Source organism: Pinus tabuliformis, chromosome 6 (assembly GCF_031772625.1).
Source record: "Pinus tabuliformis cultivar Carrire ecotype Pingquan chromosome 6, CPIR1, whole genome shotgun sequence".
Taxonomy (NCBI): Eukaryota; Viridiplantae; Streptophyta; class Pinopsida; order Pinales; family Pinaceae; genus Pinus; species Pinus tabuliformis.
Window position 1 is genome coordinate 162,657,216 of NC_142292.1, and position 25,361 is coordinate 162,682,576.

The following is a 25,361-nucleotide window of genomic DNA, read 5'->3' on the forward strand; positions in this document are numbered from 1 at the left end:
AACATGTCCAAGTGTTTGACAACTGAAACACTTAACATCTCTCATTACAGGTTCAATGGATTTTCTTGTTGAATGCACTTTTCTTGGCTCTTCTTTTATCTTTAGATCTTGTTGATGGTTCTCGTTTTCCACGCTGCAACTAGCTACTCCATTATTTTCTAATGTTATTGTATTTGTTTGAGTGCTAGATTTGATTCTCTAGTTATTCTTTTATATATTTTGCTTCAACTCCCAATTTCTCACAATGACTTATTTAATTGATTCTTTTCTTAATATCCTTGATCATTGCATCCTTGATTCTTATTGATTCTTCCAATTGAGTTTTTAAATTGATGATTTCTTCTTTGTAGGCACACTCCTTTTCATCAAAAATTTGCAATAGATTTTGTTGATCTTTATTCTCAGCTATGAGCCTTCTATTCTCCACTTCTAGAGCCACTCTCTTGTATTGATCTTCACCTTTTGAATTTGACTTCTTTACAAAATGATTACCTCCACTTCTACCCAAAATATCAATCTCAATAGATTGGTTATTGCCTTCTAATCCATCAATATCAAGAGCATCATCATCACTACATGTGCAAGGAAATGGGAAACCAAATGTAATATGACCTTCATATCTACAATTAAGACAAATTGCACTACCTGATAATTCTTGATGACTATATTCACCATTATTAATTAGAAAAAACAAGGGTTCTTTTGATCCTAAAGATACTTTTTGGACTTTATCATATGGTTAGAAATATCTCTTTGAGCACTATTGAACCATCCCATTTCTAGGAGCATCTTAGTTGAAATCCCGTGGAAAAAATGCCTTCAAAGCCCAAGACTCCCAACCACCATAATTATAAAATTTTATAGCTTCTTTAATTATCCATTTACTATGATGGTTCTCTATCAAGGACTGCAACAACCATAAGACTCCCCTTAAACTTTACACACTATGAATATGCCACCCTTGCCCATTTGACATCATTTCCAACATTATGCTCAATAATAACGCCCTTTAGCATTGATGGCAACAGTTCCATATCATGTTGTAACAACTCCCCCTAAAACCTAGCAGGGTTCTCTCCATCTCTACTCTCCCCCTGACATCAATAATCATTCCACTCAAAGTATTCTTCTCCCCCTTTTACTGTTGGAGAATCAAGTAGGGAAACGTATTAAAACAATTCTCATATCCTTAATAATTGCTTGTGAACTTTTGTTAGCTTCTTATTTTTTTTATTAGATCATTTTCATCAAACAATTATCAAGAGACTAAACCATGAAGATCATAAAAGACAATGGACATGAGATGTAGGCTCCAAGCCAGGGAAAAACCCCTCCAAGGGGAAAACCCAAAAAGAATATCTTCTCTTCTTATAGAATCAGATCAAATGATAAATCCAAGACCCAAAGACCAAAGCCAAGACCTTCTCCAAGCACCAAGTCAACTCTCCAACAATTTCTTCTTCAAACAAGCTCAATTCAACAAGGTCAACAAAATTCAAACTTTAAATTTTCTAGTCAAATCAAATTTTTGGTCCTTACCTGCAATTTTCAACCTCCCGTAGTTACCTGGAAACCATATTATCGCAAGTGTGAGAAAATTTAAGCATAAAAATCATATTTTTCTTCTTTTCTTTGAATATCTCTTGTATTTTTGTCCTCCACTCTTCTTGCTTCCTTTTTTTGCTTTAGATCAAACTTGTGTGGTCTATCCATATTATTCAAAGTCTCTTACTTTATATACCCTTCTCAAGAGATCGAATAGGCCTCTCCAAGACCAACTTTTCACTGGCAGGGATGACTTGGTCTTGAGGGTCATTTGACTTTCTAGACTCAAAAATAATTTCTCTTTCTTGTTACAAATTTTCCCAAATGGGACTTATACATACAACAAAGTCTCTCTTGACTTAATAAGCCTTAGGAGCATGAATAACATGCTTGACCTAGATGACAAATCAATTTGAGCATGAAACCCATGTTTAAAATAATAATTATTTTTCTTCTTTTTAAAAAAATATACAATGTCATAAGTACAAAGGTAATTATGAAGACTGAATCTAGTTACATTCTCCAACACTCCCTCTTAACTAGGGAAGTATTCATAATTACATAATTAGTACATGGATTCTCTCAAACTGAAATATTCTCATAAGAAGAGTCAGATTGATCAGTCATTCTCAAGTACCAACATCATAACCAGCATTGTCAACATATCAAGGCCTTGACTAACAACCTCTATCTCTCCACTAAATCAGAGCACAATGTTGGGAGGTTTTACGTGAGAAACCACACTACCTCTTAAGGCACATACCCCATCCAGATGTTCACTAGGTATGTCCTTTTAGGACTATTCTTATCTTGGATTCATAATCTTAAAATAATATTGGTCCTCTTCGACCACTCTTGTCTTGAATACCCTGTCCAATCCTCAAAGAGTGTCAATCTATGAAAATACTTCATATCTTGGCTTCTTTATCCTCAAGGAGTATTAGTCCCAAATTCTTATCCAAACCTTCATTCTCCCTCCTAGTGCCTTCACTAGACTTACAACTATTAGTCCCGATCTAGTGCATAACACATGGAGAATATGATGTCTAAAATCACTTCCTTTAAACCATAGAGGAGATCCTTATTCCCTCTTCATCAAGGAATAGATCCTTGCTCCTTCTCAAACATTTAAGGAGACTTCTTACTCTCTCTCAAGCATAGAGGAGATTCATGGCTTCCTTTCAACTAGGAAGATATAACCACAATCTCTTTAGCTTGTCTTAAACTTTATCAATACATCAACTATTATTTCTTTCATGGATATCTTCAAGTAGTAGTTGCATGGATTCTCCTTTCATTTTCATCTCATCATATTGAGCTTTTTATCTTTCTATATGTAATGGAGTCAAACCTTTTCTTCAATATGTGACAGGGTTAAAGCCATCAACCTTTCATATCCCTTTCCTCTAGTGATTTTCAACAAAATAATTATATTGAGCTAATCAAGGTATAGCTATTCAATAGCTCCCTCTACGAAAGTTATCTTCATTCTCATCAAAACATAAACATTAGGTTATCTATTTGTACTGCTACCTTTCAATCCCAAGATAATATAGACATCTTGGCTATATAATCCTCTAAGGATTACCAAATCCATGCACTAAATCCATGTCTTTTTTTAATTGAGTTCAAAACAAATAGTTGTAGGTATGCTTGCCTCAACTACCATTAAGAATTTATGCACCATTCTTCCAGGTAACAAAGCCATATACCAACCCGATAACCAATATCAAAATATCAATATTATTACCTCAACATGATGACCTTTTTTCAAAATCAGATTCTACTTGTTTCCTTTGACATCAACATCCTTTTGCATGGTCTATCTCCATATTGTACAAAAATCCTTCTCCATTCTTTCTATTTTAATCAAAGTTCCCATGGAATGAACTAATTGGAAAGATTCAATATCCTCTTCCTTGGAGTTGCTATCATCAACTCTTTTTATTTCTTAAGTAGACCATATTTGATATTGATCAATATCATCATGTCTAAATCATGTTATCTTATGGAAGAGCCTTGATATTTAGTCATTCCAAAGCATACCAAACTCCTTTTTCCAAGCATCGAGTAACCACATGGAAGACTTCTCATGCTCATGTTACTGAGCACATTCTTACGACCAACTCTTTCTGCAAGATTCTTGTAGACATCAATTCTACCTTCTAGATAAAAGTTATGCATACTTTAGTTATCTAGCCATCCTTCCTTTGAATGAGCTTTCTTCTTATCCTTATTTAACATAATATTCCCTTCATAAGAGAAGAAAGACTTCAATTTTGCCTTTCAAACAGTAACTTGACCATCATCCCTTCATCCTTCAAAATTATCATTTCCATACTAAATGGAATATATATCATTCATGGCATAATTCTTCTTCCAACTATTAAAGAACCTTCCCTGAATCATAGCTCTTATTGGAGGATCCTAGTGATCCTTTCTGCAAGATGACTACCTCTAACATTATGTTAGAAAATTCTTGGATGGATTTTGATGTGCGAGATGGTCCAAATCTTCTCATTCTTGTTAGCGATATGAATTCCTCCAAAATAATTTGATCATGTAGACTCTAATTCTTCTACTATCATATGCTCCCTTCTATGATACCATGCTTCACAAAAACCAAGATTATTCTAGAGAATGCAACGGTGCGTGCTACTCTAATTGTTATTTTCTAACAAAATAAAGACAAATTGCAAATAATCTTGATAGGGATGGAGCTTCTTTCAATAGTATAGATCCTTGGGATCTTCACCTTTTGGCTTATTTTCAAGTTCTCATTTTTATTCAACTATGTGAGCTGCACTACTTTCCCTCCTTTTGTTGTTTTTCTTGTTTGGATAATCCCTCCTAAAATATCCATATTCATTGCATCCATAACATTGTATCTTGGACATATCTTATTTTCCTTTGGACTTTCCAAACTTCCCTTTCTTCTTCTTCTATTCTACAACAAAATATTGAGACTTTTCATTTGGTTTAGTGTCATCCTTTTCCTTCAATCTTGTTTCTTCCAAGATACATTGAGCCCATAGTTCATTAAAGGGAGTAGTATCTTTTCTTTAGTAGACACTAGTCAGAAATCCATTTAGATCGCAAGGCATTTAGTACAAAAGTAGTCATTGTTGAATCATAGATGAAATCCCCAAACCCTTGCAACTAGTCCCTTAATTGTGATATTTTCATAAGATATGTGGCCATATTTTCATTCTTTGTCATCTTTGTTTTATATAGTTGATTCCTTAAGGATATTTTCTGACATCGGGTACTTATAGAGTACAATTTCACCAACTTATCATAGATTGCTTTAGATTTACTCAAATTAGCAAGAAATGGAATGGGCACAATGTAACTTGTAAAAAAAATGTATTTAAAAATGTCAAAATATTGTCCAATACCAAGTCAGCCTGCCAACTAAGAAGTTGGCCTCATTTGAGGTATTTCTTCCACCTTGAAAGCATATATATAGGAGGGAACTTAACCTCCTAGAGACACATTCATTCTCTCTTCAAGGAAGTGAAGGAGAAGAAGAAAGAGGCTAGCGAAGGAAGAATAACAAGGGAGATCAAGTGCTTGGATAATTTCTGTCTCTCTCTTCATACATGCGAAGGAAGGAGACTAGGGTTTCTGCTGTTGGGTTAGGGTTTTTCTACTACAAGATCAAACTTGGAGAAAGTGTCGAAAGAAGGTCGAAGAAAGGCTCATTAGGTCATCCTCGAGCCCTAGAAGAAGGAGAAAGTCAAGCAAAGGTCTCAAGAAGTCTTGTAAGCCTGAAATAATCTCACACGTGTGGAAGCAGTTGTTGTTGGGATGGCCAAAACTTTCAGACCTGCAGTAAAGGCTGAAAATCTATTACTGGGGGTCGAACTTGTGCTACTAGAAAAGATTTGACTTGGTTTGACTTGGATAAAGGAAGCACATCATCAAGAATTTTGGACTTGGTCTTGGATAGGTATTGGTCTTGGTGTAGAGGTCTTGGAATTCATCAATTGAGGAATCTATAATAAGAGAAGAGATTTGTGGGTTTTCCTCTCAAGTGGATAGTTTTGGCCCTAGCTTGCAACCTATATCATGTGTTCTCATGTATTGTTGATCTTCTTGTTTTGGTAGATGTTTGATGATAAGAATAACATAATAATACAAGAAGAAGCTAATAAGTGATAAAAAGTAAAAATATATCACAAGAAGTTATCAAGCTAAAGATAAATCATTCTATCCATTGCCCTATAAATTTCTTAACACTTCTCCCTTATTGTATCCTGCTAATTCTTGAGTCTTCTCTTCTTCTGGTTCAGTAACTTTGCTAAGAACATGGTCCATAACTTTATTTTATCTAAGCACCAAAACAATCCTCTTCTTCCATGCTAAGAAGTTTGCTAATCTAATGAGCTTGTTGTTTTCCTTGAAAAATGAAGCCATTTGATTTGTAGATTGAGACATGGAAGATAATATTGTACTTGTCAAAAAAGTGTCCTTCTTGATGATGCATTCAAATATCTTGATGCCTTTCAAGACCTTTCAAGAAACTCCAAAGACTTTTCTTCAATAGCAAAGAGTCTTCAAGAGAGAAATATTTATTTTCTTAAGATGATGAGGTATTCAATGAGAGCTTGATGTAGTAACCCCACTTCCTTCAATGAGAGTTTGATCCTTCTTCCTTAAGCCTTTCCTTGTGTCCTTTAGAAAATTATTCCTTTTGATAAGAAACCTCCTCTTATGCCAACAAGATGATCTTGAAGTTACCTTCTCTTCACCTTAGCTCTGATACCATATTGGAGAATCAATTAGGCAGCTTACTAAAACAATTCTCCTATACTTAATAATTGCTTGTGACCTTTTGTTAACTTCTTATTGTTTTTATTAGATTCTTTTCATCAAACAATTATCAAGAGAATAAATCATGAAGTTCATGAAATACAAGGGACACAAGGTGTAGGCTCCAAGCCAGGGAAAAACGCCCCCAAGGGGAAAACCTAGAAAGAATATCTTCTCTTATTATAGTATCAAATAAAATGAGAAACCAAGACCCAAAGACCAAAGCCAAGACCTCCTCCAAGCACCAGGTCAGCCCTCCAACAATTTCTTCTTCAAACAAGCTTAAGCCAACAAGGTCAACAAAAGTCAAACTTCAAAATTTCTAGTTAAATCATAGTTTTGGCCCTTTATTTTAGAGCTATAGTTTGAACCTGCAATTCTCAACCTACTTCATTTACCCAGAAACCCTAATCTCGCACGTGTCAAAGAATTCAAGCGTAAAAATCATATGTTTATTCTTTTCTTTAACTTTATCTTGTCTTCTTGTCCTTCGCTCTTCTTGCTTCATTTTTCTTGCTTTAGAACGAACTTGTGTGGTCTATCCAAATGACTTAAAGTCTCATCCTTTATATACCCTTCTCAAGAGATCAAATAGGTCTCTCCTAGGCCTCCTTTTCATTGACAGGGTCAACTTGGTCTTAGGGATCATTATGACTTTCCAGACTAAAAAATAATTTCTTTTTCTTGTTACAAATTGTCCAAATGGCTCTTATACATATGACAAAGACTCTCTTGACTTAATAAGCCCTAGGATCATGAATAAAATTCTTTACCTAGATGAAAAATAATTTGAGCATGAAACCCATGCTTAAAATAATAATTATTTTTCTTCCTTTTACAAAAATATACAATGTCATCAGTACAAAGGTAATTATTACGACTGAATCTAGTTATATTCTCCAACATTTACATCAATGGAAAAGGATTCGCCCAATGAAATAAAATTCCCCTAAAACTTTGCAGCTTACCCTTGAATTGAGCCAACAAGCCGAGTAACTTCGAAAACTCAATCAAATTGAGTCATTTGGTTGTAAGAGAGATAACTCATATTTGTTGTCTTAGATCCTCAAAGGGTTCTCATGACAAAGTATTTATGAATGTATCCACAAGATGTTTTTTAGGGGCCACATATTCAAGTTGAACAACATTAGTAGCAACGTGTTCTCTTAGAAAATGAAAGTTAATTAGAATATGCTTGGTCTTAGAATGCATGACAATATTTTTAGAGATGATGATAGCACTAGTGTTATCACACATGATTGGAATTGAATCATTCATCTCTACCTTGATGTCCTTTAAGGTCTTCTTCATCCAAATAATTTGTGCAATAGGTGGTTGCAACAATGTACTCAATGTCAGTTGTAGATAATGAGATTGAGTCTTTTTTTTCAAACCCAAGACACGAGACAATATCCCAAAAACTATGTTTCTCTGTAGGTGCTTCTCCTGTCATCAAGGTTGCCTACCCAATCAACATCAGTATAAGCTTCTAACTATCATACCGTAGATCAAAGTCTATTATGCCTTGCAAGTATTCTAAAATCCTTTTTACAACATTGACATGGCTTTCTCTATAGCAGACTTGAAATTTGGCCACCAAGCCCACTACTTGCATGATGTCTAGTATTGAGGCAATGAGGTAGAACAAGCTTCCAATCATTGATCTATAGGATGTCTAATTTACAAGAGGAGTTTCAACCTCTTTGCATATTTTACAACTAGTAACCATGGGGGTAGTAACTAGTTTTCATTCTTCCACACCAAATTTATTCAGTGCTTCTCTTAAATACTTGGATTGAGAGATGAAGATGCCATCTTTAGGTTGAGTAGTTTACAGTACTAGGAAGAAGGATAGTTCACCTATCATAGAAAAATCGAATTATTTTTGGATTGACTCATAAAATTGGTGTCCCATCTGTTGCAAATCACTTCGAAAGATAATATCATCTACATAAACCACAACAATAAAAAAATGATCATCTTCAAATTTTTTATACATATTTTTATCTACAATTCCTCTTTCGAAACCTTGTGGTTGGAGGAATTTGTTCAATCTGGAATTCCAAGATCTAGGGACTTGTTTTAGTCTATACAAATCCTTTTTCAGTTTCCTAGCATAATCTTCATTTTATGATATCACAAACCCTTCTAGTTGTTCTACATATACTTCATCTTCTAGATCTCCATTGAGAAAGTTTGATTTCTCATCCATTCGATATATCGTGATATTCTTATGGTCGGAAAAAGCAAGGAACAATCATATGGCTTCTTATCTTGCTAGAGATGCAAAGGTCTCTTCAAAATCTATCCCTTCTATTTGTACATACCCTTTGAAAACTAGTCTTGCTTCATTTCTTATCACTTGCCCTTCCTCCTTTATCTTGTTATTCAAAACCCATTTGGTACCTATAACATTTGTTAGGGGTATGTTTGCACAACCACTAGGAGCCATTGCTTCATATTCTTGGCCCTGACAAGACTACTAGACAAAGGGTTATATGCAATGTGACAAGTGTACAAGAAAATAGATCCCCAAACCATGCAAGTAAATCAATCATCCATTTATAAATTTCCTTATCTAGTATTCGAGTTTAATACCATAGATCCATGCAGATTGATGGAAAGTGTTCAAGATTCGATGCAGATAATTCCTGGTCCAACCAAGGGATCCTATCCTCTATAACAAATCTGAATCCTGCATATAATCACCACCAAACAAAGCACACAAATGACCTTTTGTGGAGGACCCTTAATAGCTCAAATAAATCAACATGAATAGTAAATTATAAACACATATTTAATGGAAGGCAAGCTTCACTTCTTATTAATGAAAAGAATGAAATAGATGGAAAGAGTATTATACTATCAGAAATGAGATCCTCTCCTCAAGCCTATAGCGTGGTCTCCTCCTCCCAATACAATAGTGTTTTTGCACTATAATATGGATACTAGATCTAGCCCCCTTTATTCTTGGTGGGATCATATAGGTTCATTTTATCCTCCAAGAGAATGTATTTAGAAACCTAGGGGCTTGAGAAGTTAGGAAAATTCTACAATAATGGACGCCTATCCAACTCATACACAAGTGGGGCAAGTTGATCTCCTTGGGAATGACAAAATCTAGAAACCTTTTTCATAATAATTAGTTTTTTCTCAGTTATCTCAATTATGAAATAATTATTATCTAATAATTATAAAATTGTGACAAAATAATTATGAAAAATAACTCAATCATGTAATTCCACCCTTTTCACATGGAATAAATCTCACATAAGTAAAAGAAAAGGTGAAAGGGGATGCATTCTAGCCAGCAACTGAGGTAAGTTGAACTTGCGTTTCTCTCACTATAATGGAGTGGAAAATAGGGTTATAACAGATGCCCCCTAATGCATGAGGTTAGAAGAGAAACTGGTGGATGAAATTAATTACAACAAAACTCAAAGATCAAAATGGGAGGAAGGGGTCAAGACTTCAAAGCTGGACAAGAGGAACTCAAGTGCTAGAGTCTCAACTCTATTGATAATATCCCCAAGGCATGCATACCCATGCTCAGGTAGAAAGAGAAACTAAAATGGCCACCAACCATACATTGTGGATCCATGACATGAAATATTAAGACATGGCCACAAACAATACACAATTGATTCATGTGACACATTAAAAAAAAACCATAGCTACCAGCAGATACATTTTGGATCTATGTCATAGTATACATCAAGAGGACTATGGACACATAAGTCAAGAGGTGTCGTAGAATAGTCCTCAAGGTACATAAATTATACATAACTTCAACACAACCTAGAAAGAGTGCAATATAAGAGTGAAATGTCCCTAACCTAGGGTATTCAACATAACCCCTATAGTACAAATTTACAACATGCAAATAGATGTGTTGATGTCGAGCATGGTAGAAACTGCTTGATTACGATTAACAATGTGTATTGTTAACAGACGCAAGGGGACCCTCCAATGATGAAAACAAACCCCAAAGTACATAGTACAGTCCATCAAGTGTGAATAGAAGAGCTAACATAAAACACTTATGGAATTGACCAATCAGGAATCAGTGATGTAAACCCATTGTTGATCATGAGGAAACCCGCCACTGAGGTATGCAAGCTCCAAGGTACTACTGGTTCCTAGATCAAGCTCCTGGATAATGAGTTGAAGTCAATAGGAGAATATTCGTCAAAGGAGCGTCTTGATGTATCCCTCATCAATCAACATGGAACAGAATGAGAGATGATGTGATTGGATGAAGAACAACTGAAACAGGATGACCGACACAAAAAGGTCAACAAATAATTGCAGATGGTTGGTACGGTCTAAGACTTCACTTGAACATGTATTGACACAACACAAGAGTGACTTAGCATCATGACTAATGAGCACGACATTATATCGTGCAACAACACAAGAGACATTGAAGCACACTTCATAGTGACTGGAAGAGTAACCAACCAAAGGAGTAGACAGACTTATATGTATGGTATGGCTCCTAGGCAAACTAAAACCCAACTGTAGTATAATGACACATATGAGTTCCGTGTTCAAGAGTGACATGGCTGACGATTCCATTTTGATGACTAACATAAATAAATATTCCCTTCCCATTTTCTCTTTTTAGTCTCCTTCTTAGTTTAATGAGCATGAAAGAGAAGACAAGTATGCTCAATAGGTTCCTTTTTCGTAAATTTTAACAAGGCCAAGAAAGAGACAAAAGTACACTCGCACCTTTCTCGCAGTTTCATGAGATTTGAGAATGGAAAATAGATCACTTTCCGACTTTCAATTTAATTAATGAGAAGGAAAGGACATAAATAACTCAACATTTTTGTATAGGTTTTATGAGCATGAAAAGATGGAAAGAGAAGCTTGGTATTTTCATAAGCTTAACAAGTCATGAAAACAAGACCAAAATGAACTCTAAGTTTTCGTTGATTAATGAGGATGAAAACAAATAAAAAAGGAGCTCAGTGTCATTCAAGGTTTAATTATCATAAGGACACTAAGGAAGCTTCTCTTGGAGGAATGAGTGGTATAAAATGTAGCAACTAGTTCTGGTATGATGGAACCACTCATATTATAAAGAGGAAAAGAGGCTGGTAAATAAGACCACTCATCACAGTGATTCCTCCAAGAAAGGGTGAAACGCCAAGTGAAAGTGGATGATAGGCCAAGTAGATGATGCTAGTGGTGGAAAAACAAAACCAAGGCTCTTCATGCAAAAATGGGAAGATTAAATGTGGAAATCACAAGGGATAAAGTGCGGAATCCTCTTGGGGTAAGGCCAGAAATATGACAAAGAAGAGGAAATGAGGCTCAAATTCTAGGTCATGGTGGGTCAAAAGGAGGGATTTTTCAAAGAAAAAAATGAGATACCACATAGATACCAAGACAGAAAAAAAGGTGTTAGGCTAGGGAATCCATGATCAGGTAGGCTCTATTGCCAAGCTATGACATGCATAGAGAAGAGTGGCTAATGTTGCAACTTGTCGGGGTCAAACCTAAGGCACGATGAAAGGGGTAGTGATAATCAATGGTGCACCAAAAATGATGATATGTGACCTACCCCTATATGCCAAGTTCAAGAGAAACACACCTAAGGTCTAATGGATGTCACAATAACAATCCCAACCTATCCTGTAAAAACCATCCAAAAAGACTGGACCCATGGTTAAATCACATAATGAAAGAAATAAAACATGGATGAGGTAAAAACAAGACCATACTTTTTTATTTTTTGAGTTTTAAGAAAAAAAAATCATATATGATGTACTAGGAAAATACTTGCATCATACACTAAACCAAAAAAGAGAGAAAACATAAAACTCCTATGTACAATATGTACAATTGTAACTCAGTATAATAGGTCATGTTAAGGTGTGCCCATTATTGAGCATAGGCCAAGGATTTCCATACATGAACTCATGGAGGACTGGAGGTACCATATGGCACACCATTATGGGGCCATGCCATAGAAATTTGAACTATATGATTCCTAAATGTTGATGATGCCAGGGAACACATAGAACCATAACATTATCAGGAATGGACCAAGGACATATAAGGTGAAAGGTTTCATGAGCTAGTGGAGCTCCTTGACAAGGACTATTAAGATGTAAAGGGTGTACAAGAAACTCCTCAATAGGCAGAGAGGAGTTGGACAATTCATTGGCAAGTTCAACATTAGAAACCTAAGACTTCACTCGGTCCAAGGGTAGCACTTCCAAGGAGGATCGAGGAGATGCTCCCTAGGTCGATTCAAGATTTTGTTTATTAATCACTACCTTTTCCAAATCAGGGAGACTAAAGGCATCAAGAGGCATAATCTCCCTAGGAATATGAATAGGAAAATACATGACCTCTAAGAAGACTTGTCAAGAAGAAGACTAGTTGTTAAGGGAGTCACATGGAAGAGGCGGAGTGACGACTCGTGTAGGCAAAGGATCCTAGTCATATTCCATATTAGCATGGAGTTTCTGACCAACGTTAGGAGGCACTGATGGCACTACCAAGGAGAAAATCTCTTCCACTAAAGGCAGTATATGCTCACCATGTTGATCTAGATCTATAGAAGAAGACACCTCCCAAGGGTCAGGTGACCTATGGGGTCCACAATTGACATAAGAGACCATGTGCATACGAGAAGTGGTAGAAGAAGAAGGAATGTAAGGTGGGGGTAAAGGAAACACTCCCTTAGGGGATGAGATTTTGCATAAACCCACCCCAACACTCTAATAACTCCTAGGTTTATCTTCAACAAGTGGGACATAATTCTTTATAGCAGTAAGTTCGGCCAACAACACACAATAATCCAACTAATCAAATGTGACTATCATGCCTTCATGGGGAAAGAAAAGAACATGACAATGCACATAGCATAAAACCTTAAAAGGCCAAGGAGTAGGTTATAGTCCAAGGGAGCATCGACAACTTCAACATCAACGTAGGTAGTCTTTCCCCCTAGCTTAATGGAAAACTTAGGAAGAACCCCCTGAGGTACAAAATGGTGTTCATCGAATGCTTGAAGAGTGGTAGTAGAATTAACAAGTGTTGGAGAACCGAGAGCTTTCTAGCATGATGCTGACATAACACAGGTAGAAGAGTCATCATCCACCAAAGTGTGATGAATAATTTTGTGAAATATTTGCACACAAATATGAAAGAAAACTTGACGGGAAAGTCTATAACGAGGAGCATCAACATTAAAAGTCATGTTGATGGTGTTGGACCTACCAACATGTCAAGGGGATCTTCCCAATAATAAGTCCCAATTATACCTCAGACCGTTTGGTCTAGGAGTCCCAGTAGTGGGTCGTAAAGCAATGCCTTGACCGCGATGTCGCACAAAGGCAAGTAAGATAACTTTGTTAGTAGCAAGGATGTGACCGCTGCAGTGAGTCAAGGAAGGTGAATGAGAGGTTCTAACACATGGGGGGTGAGATGGGTGCACCCTTTGGAAACATGTAGTAGTACTCAGCTGGGAAGGGAACACACAAGTGAAGATACATCACAAGCTGGAGAGCAGGTCAGTCGGAAATCCAAAGTGATGATTAAACCAATAGCACGTCTGCAACAAGATTCATATAATTGCATACAAAGCAATTCATACACAACTACGCAAGTTAAACAACATACATTTCTAAGCAACCAGAACTGTCCAACTATAATAAAAACATATGCATGAAAATGTGTTGGCTCTTATTATATAAAGAAGTGTAAGTCCCAATCATACAATACATCCATGTAAACCTTCTAGCCCCAACAGTGGAACGTTACATCCACATCCTCCTGCTCCTCCAAAGAGATGAACTAGCTTCGTGCAGTGGAGAAGCCAAGGCGCATTACAATACTGTCCAAGCTTGCTTCAAGATAGTCTTATCAAAATCTTGGCTGACCAAAAACTTATACAATGAGTTATGAGGGACTATTTATAGCAAAGGGTGGGGTGGCCCTTGACATTCCCCTTTGTGACTATTCAACTACCCTCATGACTCTTCACCTACTCTATGACTATTACATCCACTATTGACATTTGACTTACACTTGACATGACTCAACATTACAATGCACATGTACCCATGTGAGCACAATGGCTTGAGCAAGCCAAACTAGACATCACTCTGACTTAGACAACTATAGAAGTCCAACTACTCAACATCCTCATGCTGATCAATAGTAACATATTGATGCCAAGCTCTGTAGTCTCTGATAGTGTCTATGTGTTCCACAGTGACATCCGTCTGAAACCTGACCTTCGCCTCCATAACATCTGGGTACACTGCTCGGGCTCCTCTGTCCAATTTGTCTGAAAGCATGCACATCATTGTCTTAAATGTGGCTGGACATGCAACATACTTGTGCATGATGTCTGCATTGATAGGCAAGTTTGGGTTGGTGGTGATGCACATCAACTTGTCAAAGTACGAGGCAAGCTCTAGTCGGACCTGCTTATTTGTCTTCGCCTGGGTGAGGGTACCGATTTATGGGATCGCATGCGTGCACACCACAAGATCCATACTCTTGAATACTCGTGCATGGGAGACCTATATGTTAGAGATGAACTGTAGGAGCTCTTCATAATTCAAAATCTGACTCTGGATATGTGCCTTCAGCTCGACCGCATTGACCCTCATCATCTTAGGCAAGTGAAGTGGGGCTCCCTTGTGCTTCATCGTCCATGTTTTCATTTCATCAACAACAGGATGCACGTTCGTCAAGATGCGTTCTCTTCTAACACATCGCTGCTACCATCCGTTGGGATGGACAACTACCTTGTGCATGGTACCAAACTTGGAGCACAATGCTCAGATAACTATGTCAAGGGACAATACCTCATCTAGTATTGCCTTCTTCAGTTCATCTCGGGCAAACATTGTCACCAAGTCTCCTCCTTTCTTGGTGTTTGTAGATCCTTTTCCATTCGCTCATTCTCAACTATTAGGAAGTGAACATGTTAGGTCCCTATAATACTAGTGATTCCCCCATTACTATTATCGTTGTATCCCTTATTAATATTTTTGTGCCCCTATTGTCTCTGTATTATTATTATTGTGTCCCATAGAATCCCTCTATTGTTATTTTTGTGCCTTTATATTATTATTGTTAGGTCGGCTTGGTTATATTATGACCCCTTAGACTCCTATATATAGAAAGGAGGTTTTGTCATTTGAATCATCCAAGAATTTTTCATTTGTGTAATGTAAAGGAGGTTGCCCCCTCAAAGAGGCTGAATTCTAAGGCGTTGATCTATCTTTTCTATCTTTTTGTGAGCTGGTTTCATAACATTTGGTATCAGAGCTTCGGATTCTAGGGTTTCGCTGCTCCAAACAAGTCATCGTGGAATTTGCACTATAACTTTTTTTCTGCGACGTTTCAGTTGCTAAAACAAAAACCCATTTGAGTTGAAATCGTTCTAAACCTCAGATCCAAATTTTAGAGCTTTTCGTGCTACATTTACGGAGATATGATTTGAGGAAGTTGGCCTTTTTGCAGACTACCGAATTACATTCCAAGCAGGTGACTTGGGGAAAATCGTCATAACTTTTGTTTTGAGCATCAAATTGAAATTTCATAAGAAGGTACAAAAAGCAGATGTACTGTAGTTTCTTTTGTATATTTTTCAGATCCTAAGGTCAAAACAGTGACACGTGGAACTTCATACAAGTTCGCTCTTCTGAAAAGGTATATAATCAGGTCAGCTTGGGAGATTGTGCTTAACTCTTTCGTGGAGAATCTAAATTCGATCAGACTGGTGGCATTGGAAAGAGGACGCAGAGGGCTACTGTAGGTCGCAATTTCATAACTGGAAGATCTGAAATTACAGAGATACATCAGATGCAATATCTAGCTCCTACAAAGTGAAAAATGTTGTGTAGATTTTTTTGTAATTTTTGCATAAGCTTGGTTTGAAAAATTAGTTTGAAGGAATTAAAAGGGTATAGTGAAGAATTATTATCGGTAATTGATGCCCCGAAGAAAGAAAATGGAAACACCTAGTAAGCAACCTGAAAGCTCTAGCATGACTCATGAAGAAGAGGAAGAAATGCAACATGATATATTAAAATTACGAGACCAAGTGCAACAAATGTCACTCGCACAAAAAGTAACAAAATCTAATATGGATGGTTTAAAGAAAGATGTAGAAGCTAAGATGAATGGTTTACAGAAAGGCATGGAAGCTAAGATGGATGGTTTAAAGAAAGGTGTAGAAGCTAAGATGAATAACGTGGAAGCTAAGATGAATGACGTGGAAGCTAAGATGGATGATTTGAAGATAGATTTGAAGACAAGCATGGAAGATTTGAAGACAGGTATGGAAGATTTGAAGACAGATTTGACAAAGTTTCTACAAGAAATGCTTACTAATAACGAAAGGGTAGTAAAGGAAACTCATGATGAAAACAAAATAAATGTTAATCATGATTTCATAGACTCTAATGTTGGATCGAAGAAGCACCATGTTCCAAAGATCGATATGAGGAATTTTGATGGCAAGGATCCCGAAACTTGGATACTACAGATGGAGCAATTTTTTGATCTCCATAATGTGAAAAACACACAAAAGGTACGTATTGCAACTTTATATTTGGAACCAAATCAGTTTATATGGTATCGATGGCTTTGCTCTCGTAAACAAATTGTCACTTGGGCAATTTTTACAGAAGAAATGACAGCACATTATGAGGATACAAAAAGTCACACTTTTTTATCCAATTGATAAATCTCAAACAAAAAGGTTCAATGATGGAGAACATTGAGGACTTCCAAATATTGAACACAAGGATAAAAGATATTCCAGAGGAGCATAGGATTGATGTGTTCATAGGGACTTTAAAGGATAATATACAACATGAGGTTCACCTTTGGGAACCTGATTCATTAGAGAACGCATTCAGGTTAGCAAGAAAAATGGAAAGCAAAATTATGGCAACCAGGAAGCCTACCACTCAAAACTATAAATATGGGAGTGTTGTTTCCCCTAGCCTTCCACAACCTACAAGGTTGACACCACAACAATTGGAAGAAAAAAGAGCAAAAGGGCTTTGTTACAGTTGTGATAGCAAATACAATAAAGGTCATAAGTGTGCTGAGAAGAAATTATTCTACATAGATTGTGTAGAGGAGGAAGAAAAGAAACAAGAAATTTCAAAAGAAGAGGATATACTCCAGGAACAAACCCTAGATAAAGAAGAAATGAATCCGACCATATCTTGTAATGCATTGGCTAGAATTACCACTCCTCAAACCATCAATATAGAAGGACATATCAAGAAGAAAAGGGTAATAGTGTTGATTGATTCAGGAAGTACCCACAATTTTATTCATTGTAAGATAGCAAAAGAATTGAATTGCTTCTTATATCCAGCACCAGAGTGTCAAGTGATGGTTGCAAGTGGAGGAACCATAAATTGCTCTGGAAAGTGCCATAATATCAAGCTATCCATGGGAGAATATTTATTGAATAGCCCAATGCTTCCCATTCCAATGGGTGGTGCTGATGTTGTACTAGAAGTCCAATGGCTACAATCCTTGGGTACAATAGCTTTTAATTTTCAAGAACTTTTCATGAAATTTTCTGCGGAAGGAAAGGAAACAGGGAACTGGGAAAGATAATCAGCTCTAACGGTATGACAAAGCTTCTAAAGAAGGAACAACGAGGTGTAATTTCACAATTATGTTCACTAGATGTTTCCACATCGAAATCATCTATTTCTCCAGATCTCCAAAAAGTCTTGGACAATCATTCCAAGGTATTTGAGACTCCTAAAGGTCTCCCACCTATTCGTGATCATGATCACGCTATTCATTTGATTCCAGGAAGTGTTCCTCCAAACATCAGGCCGTACAGATATCCCTATGCCCAAAAGAGTGAAATTGAACGTATGGTTGCAGAAATACTAGAGGCTAGTATAATTCATCCTAGTCAAATTTCTTTCTCTTCTCCAGTAGTATTGGTGCACAAGAAGGATGGATCTTGGCGCATGTGTCCAGAATATAGGGAGCTCAACAAGCTCACTATTAAAGATAAATTTCCCATTCCTGTCATTGATGAATTATTGGATGAATTGCATGGATCAATTTACTTCACCAAGTTGGATCTTCATTTAGGATATCATCAAATCAGAATGAAGACTAAAGACATTCCGAAAACAGCATTTAGAACTCATGAGGGTCATTATGAAGTTTTGGTCATGCCTTTTGGCCTTACCAATGCACCTTCTACATTTCAAGGTTTGATGAATTCCATTTTCAAACACTTCCTTAGAAAATTTGTGTTAGTATTTTTTGATGATATACTAATTTACAACAAGTCTTGCAAGGATCATGTTGAACATGTTGACATGGTGCTCAAACTATTGAAGGAGAAACAATTATATGCAAAAAGCTCCAAATGTTTCTTTGGAGTACAAGAGGTGGAATATCTAGGTCATATTGTATCTCATGAAGGTGTTAAGGTAGACCCTAGCAAAATTAAAGCCAATTAAGGAATGGAAAATCCCCACATCCATAAAGCATCTGCGAGGATTTCTCGAGTTGACAGAGTATTATCGCAATTTTTTTAAGAATTATGGGAGAATAGCAGCACCTCTAACAACATTATTGAAGAAAGATGCATTTTCATGGACTCCAGAAGCAACAAAGGCCTTCAAACATCTTAAAGAGGCAATGTGCCAAGCACTGGTCTTAGCTACACTAGACTTCACAAAAACCTTTATTATGGAATGTGATGCTTCAGGAAATGGAATTGGTGTTGTTTTAATGCAATATGGAAGACCCATTGCTTTCGAAAGTCGTCCGATCAAGGGAAAGTATTTACACAAAGCTATTTATGAGAAGGAAATGTTGGCAATACTACATGCACTTAAGAAATGGCAACCCTACCTAATGGGAAGACACTTCAAGGTAAAAACGGATCATGATAGTCTTAAATACTTTTTAGAAAAAAGCTTTTCCTCTAAAGAGCAACAAAAATGGGTCACAAAGATGTTGGTTTATGACTTTGAAATCATCTACAAAAAATGAAAGCAAAATTTTGTGGCAGATGCATTCTCAAGAAAGGATGAGGATGTGGAAGCATTATTATCCAACCAGATTGGATAAATGAAGCAAGGGAGGAATGGAAGAATGATGAAGAAGTGTGGGCACTTATTCGAAAGTTACAACAATATTCCAGTACATCTGATACATTTAGCTGGAAAAATTATTTGTTATGGTACAAAGATCGCTTATACCTCTGTAAGAATTCCCAACTCAAACAAAAGATTCTTATGGAATTGCACACTTCTCCCTTAGGAGGGCACTCAGGATTTTTAAAAACTTACCACAGGGTTAGGAAGGAAATTTTTTGGGATGCCCTTAAATCGGATATTCAAAAGTTTGTGGCAGAATGTTTGGTTTGCCAACAAAATAAAGTTGAAACAATTAAGACCCCAGGTCTATTACAACCTTTATCCATTCCAAGCCAACGTTGGCAGGAGTTTTTAATGGATTTTATCACAGGTTTACCCAAGTCTGAAGGAAAGAGTGTCATCATGGTGGTAGTTGACAGACATACTAAGTATGCATACTTTTGTGCATTATCACATCCATTTAAAGCCAGTGCAATTTCTACTGCATTTATGGAAACAATTCAAAAGCTACATGGAAACCCAAAGATTATTGTAAGTGACAAAGATCCCATTTTCACTGGAAATTTTTGGACAGAATTATTTTCTTGTCTTGGTACTCAATTAGCTCATAGCTCATCTTATCATCCTCAATCTGATGGGCAAACTAAGATAGTAAACAAATGTTTTGAAGGATATCTTCATTTCTTTGTATCTGATAAATAGACACAATGGGTCAAATGGTTGCCTTTGGCTGAATGGTGGTATAACACTTCCTTCCATACTGCAGCAAAAATGACCCCATTTATGGCACTTTATGAATATTAGCCACCATCCATCACATCATATTTAAAAGAAAATTCTGAGGTTCAAGCAGTGGAACATCACATCGAGCATCAACAACAAGTTCTCCAACTCTTAAAGGATAACCTCATGTTGGCGCAGAATAGAATGAAACAATAGGCAGATCAACATCGCAGTGAAAGAAGTTTTGATGTAGGTGACTGGGTATTCCTACGGTTACAACCATATAAACAAATTTTCCTCAAGCAAGCTAAGAAGGATAATAAATTATCACCAAATTATTATGGTTCGTACAAGGTGTTGCAAAATATTGGTACTATGGCATACAAATTGGAGCTTCCTGTAGCTTCTCGAGTGCACCTAGTTTTCCATGTTTCATGTTTAAAGAAGGTTATAAGCGACAAGCTCCCAGTTCAAACAATATTACCAGAACTTAACGAGGAAGGAAAAATTATATTGGAACTAGAAGCAGTCACAAAAACAAGAACTCGACGGCTATGAAATCGATCAATTTCGAAGTATCTCATCAAGTGGAAGAACTTATCTACTGAAGGTTCCACATGGGAGGATGATAATTTTATACAGAAGCATCTAGAACTACTCAAATGTTGAGGACAACACTTTTTTGAAGGAGAGGGGCATGTTAGGTCCCTATAATACTAGTGATTCCCCCATTAATATTGTCGTTGTATCCCTTATTAATATTGTTGTGCCCTTATTGTCCCCATATTATTATTATTGTGCCCCATAGAATCCCTCTATTGTTCTTTTTGTGCCTTTATATTATTATTGTTAGGTCGGCTTGGTTATATTGTGACCCCTTAGACTCCTATATATAGAAAGGAGGTTTTGTCATTTGAATCATCCAAGAATTGTTCATTTGTGTAATGTAAAGGAGGTTGCCCCCTCGAAGAGGCTGAATTCTAAGGCATTGATATATCTTTTCTATCTTTTTGTGAGCTGGTTTCATAACAGAACACTTGAGCTAGTGGCTTCGGCATCCACTCTGGTTGAATTGGCCAAGGCAGCTAGATGTTTGTGCACATTAGTCACGATCACTCGTTCTTCAACTTGAGTAGAGGATGTTTGATCCTCCAGAGTTGACACTCTGCAAGACTTCACAACTCTATGTTAGGATTCATCAAACGAGATGTTGTGAATTTCTTCTTCCGGGATGTGGTGAGGCATGAGGTTGGTATCCTGATCCAACTCCTGTTGCTCCATGTATGCATCTAACTAGAAGTGCATGTTCTATCTCATGAGAAAAGTCTTGTCCCTGTGGTGGTTCACCCTGTTTGCCTGATGCCAACACTTTAGATGAATTAAATACTTATACGGACGCTGCTTTGTCTGTTTGCACATGTGGCGCCCCATGTTGTATCTATTTCTACTGTGCTTCCCTCTCCTGTTTTCGCAGCTCTTATTCCTTTTGGATTTTATCTCTCAGCTCATGAAATTCCTTCTCTACTTCTTCCATTCTCTTCTTATCCTTCTGCCTTCATGTGATTCGCTTGTCACACTACTGCCTCTTTGCCTCTATAGACATAGTTGCTTTCTCTACAAGTGGATCTGCTCGAAACTTGCAGCTTTGCTCCTCCTTCATGTGATCGACAATCTTCCTCTTCCCTTTGTCTTGCACTGGTATGCTTGGCTTTGCTCCCACTACTGGTACTATTGGTTCTCTCTGTGTTGCTACCTCATGCTACTTCGCTAACCACTCCACAACGAAGCCAATTGGTTCATTGGGTATGGAGAAACTATAGCAATATCTCCATGGGTCCTCCTCAACCCAATGAAATGCCCTGTAGATCCAATTGAACTCAACTCTCGTGCAGTGATCCTTCACAATGCAATGTGGGTTATACGGATTGTAGCTTCGGAGGTCGAATGGGTACTTCTTCATCATTTCTGCTTTGAAATCCGCTTGCTTGATACTTCGGATCTCATATAACCCAATCCGCAATGGGAGAGTGGGCCAAGGTGCCTTCTTATTCCGCTGTAGTCTAGTTGTCAATCCTATCGAGATGTGATAGGCTACTTCCTACATGACAAGTATGTCCAAGGCAAACTTTGGCAGAACACATGGAGGCTTCTCCGCACTAAACATTCAGATGAAAGTGGAAGACAGTGAGGCATACCAATCTGCAATGCCTATCAATGCCTCCATTGCTTCCTTTGACATGCAAGGTGGATCCAATTCGAATATCATCTTGTACACAGGGGTGAAAAAGTTATCGGATAGTCGTGTGATTACTCCATTGAAGATGCATTCAGACAACAACTTGAAATATGTGTTCATAGTAGTCTCCACCAGTGATCATGCCCACTCCAAGCCCGGGAACTCATGTCGGGCACAAACTACATCTCAGATGAAGGCGACATGTAAATCTTTGCATGCATTCCTCTGGGTGACTGTCGAACCTTCATTACTTGCTCCTTCAGCTGATGAGCTAGTATCCCAGACCAATTACATGGTTTTACTTCTCTAACCAATTTGTCTAGTGCAACTACCCAACTCTGTGGGAAGGTTTCCATGCTTGCTTGGCCATACAGTCGAAAAGAAAATATGATCAAGTATTGGTACGCCTTCCTGTTGAGGGCCCCGAAATCAGGTCGACAACAAGGGGGATACCCACCCGGTCCGGAACCTGGTTGGCGGCTCCTTGCCCGTTTGGAGTAGCGGGTCCGACTAGGGGTAATGGGACCAGTTTCCCAATATGAAGGGTGTGCGTGTGTGTGTAGAGTTTGATGGTATTGATTTAAAGGTTTTTCTAAGCTAGTCTTAATTCTATCTGCTAAACTAACTCTATACTAATATAATCTAATGAGGAAAAACAATACATCTAATCTACGCTAACCCGGGGTGTTTTCTTTTGTTATGCGATCTAGAAAGATTTCAAGCAACAACTGGTAATAAAGATCATTCAGCTATTATCAGAATATAAATCAATAAAGATAAACCACTCTGCATAAGAAGTTAGGCAGAACAGTTGTGAACAGCATATCGCATAATTAGTTATTCATATGTCAAGCATAAATAAATGACTCCACCGTACAGAAGTGCCAAATGGTAATACACACATTCATACAGTAACATATAAAGAACTTAGCTGCATATCACTTTAGGAATACTAGCAGAATTTAGTCAAGAGATAAAAGTACCATTTATGACTGACTTCACTAATAAACTTCAAGCAATAATGATTTATTTCTACTTGTTCTAATATCTGCTAAGAGTATAGAAGTGCAACATCAGTAACAGACATTAAAATGCAAACATAAATAAATCTCGATCCATCCATTCATCAAAAACCTCCTCCGAGGGTGCAGAAGTGCATGTTCTGAGGACAAGTTTTTTGACAGATTTCCGGACCCTTCTCCAAATGCCATGAGAAGGGTTAAATACTACTAACTAATTAATCTTAATTACACGAATTTAGGGAAACGACTTCAAATCACCGCCCTTTACTAAAAGCAAATTTATTTCTAAAACTTAAATCTAATTTCTGACCGTTTCTGTATATTCTCTTTAGTGTTGTAAACAGTGCAACGTTTGCCTGGGAAGAGTCGGCTGGCTGCCTTCTTCTTTCGCTCGGGAGATAAAAGTGGAAATAACAAGAGCTGGCACCTCCTTCTGACAGACCAGAAGATATTTTTGAAAATCTTTCTCTAGCTGGGTGTATTCGCTGCGTATATATTTAGCACAACCCAGGTTCTTCTCGAACTGATTTTGCTGTTGCTATTTTGGTTTCTGGTCGTGCGAATGACTGAGTGAGTTAGGAGTCGTGCTGTATGGGCAATTCCCTGTGTCAAGAATTTCTTCCGTTCTTTGTTCCAGGCTTTTCTGGAGCGTCCTCCTTCTCTTGCGCTTCTTTCTCTGCTTTACCAAGTCTGAGCTTCAGGATCTTTTGCAAACACGCTGCTTTTGTGCGCCTTTGACTCTTCGTCTTGGACAGTCTAATTTCATCAATGCCGGTTGGCTGATAATCTGGAATCCGCGGTCCTGCTGCATTCGACATCCATTTGCGGAGGCATCTTTTCTCTGTTATCTGATTGATGCTTTCCCCTTTTCCTTAGATGTTTCCTGCATATAGATTTATATCAGTTGCGTGTCTTACAGTCTACGCAAAGAAGAAGGGAAATGAAAAGATTGACATGAAAGCATTAAATTCTAATGAATGCATAATCCTGACATTCATCATGACTTGACTCTTCGAAAAATGCGATGCAATCATTTCTGGATACTCAAGCATGCGGTGATTAATTTCCTTTAAGGCGCGCGCTTAATCTTGGGTCTATCGTGTATGTCGGAGAATTCTTGCGATGAGTCTTTTCATATCGCAGATCGCTGATCGCTGGTCGCGGTTCACTGATATCGCAGATCACAGATCGTAGATCGCTGATTTCATTCAATGGTTTATGCTTCTTAGTGCGACGTTTGCGATGTGCGATGTCGCATATCGGCGATCGGCATTTCTTGCAGATCTTCTTTTTAAGAGCGCTTGGAATGCATGCGACGCGATGAACTTCGCGTCGCTCTTTCGCAGTTTTGCTTTTCGCGCTTGGGGGATGCTTCAGTCTTTCCTTGCGATGCGATTTAAGCCTTAGGGAGAAAAATACAAAAATTTTAACAAAGTATTTTTTTTTGGATTTTTTGTTCAGGGTCCCCCCTTTGCTTGATGTTTATGGCTAATATCAAACAAAGAGGGGGGGTTGTTGATGACCACAACACTTCCTTAGTATCTTTGTCTTGTAGACTTGGTTGGGTGTTAACCTGAATTGAGTTGGCTCCTTTACCCAATTTTTCATAATGTCTCTATAGTTAGCACTGTTGTTGGGTAAGCTTAATGGAATCTCCATGACAGTGACAGGCTCTAACATCTGATACATCTCATCATAATCTCATTCCCATAAGTTCGCAAGCTTCGTCCCACTGACACTACTCAAGGTCATTGATCCAAAAATGGATCCTCAATATACCTCTAAGTATAAAAGATTTCATATAAGAGGTAAAAGGTTCCAAATGGCAAAAATCCTTTGTAAATCAGAGGAAAATGAAAGTCACAAGCTGCTCTCTGAAATAGT

The 25,361-nt window shown here is 37.4% G+C and overlaps 1 pseudogene; it reads right to left on the reverse strand.

Moving 5' to 3' along the window:
• Positions 1 to 253: 253 nt before the first annotated feature.
• Positions 254 to 25,361, reverse strand: part of LOC149257887 (pentatricopeptide repeat-containing protein At2g13600 pseudogene) — a 72,048-nt pseudogene continuing 46,940 nt past the window's right edge.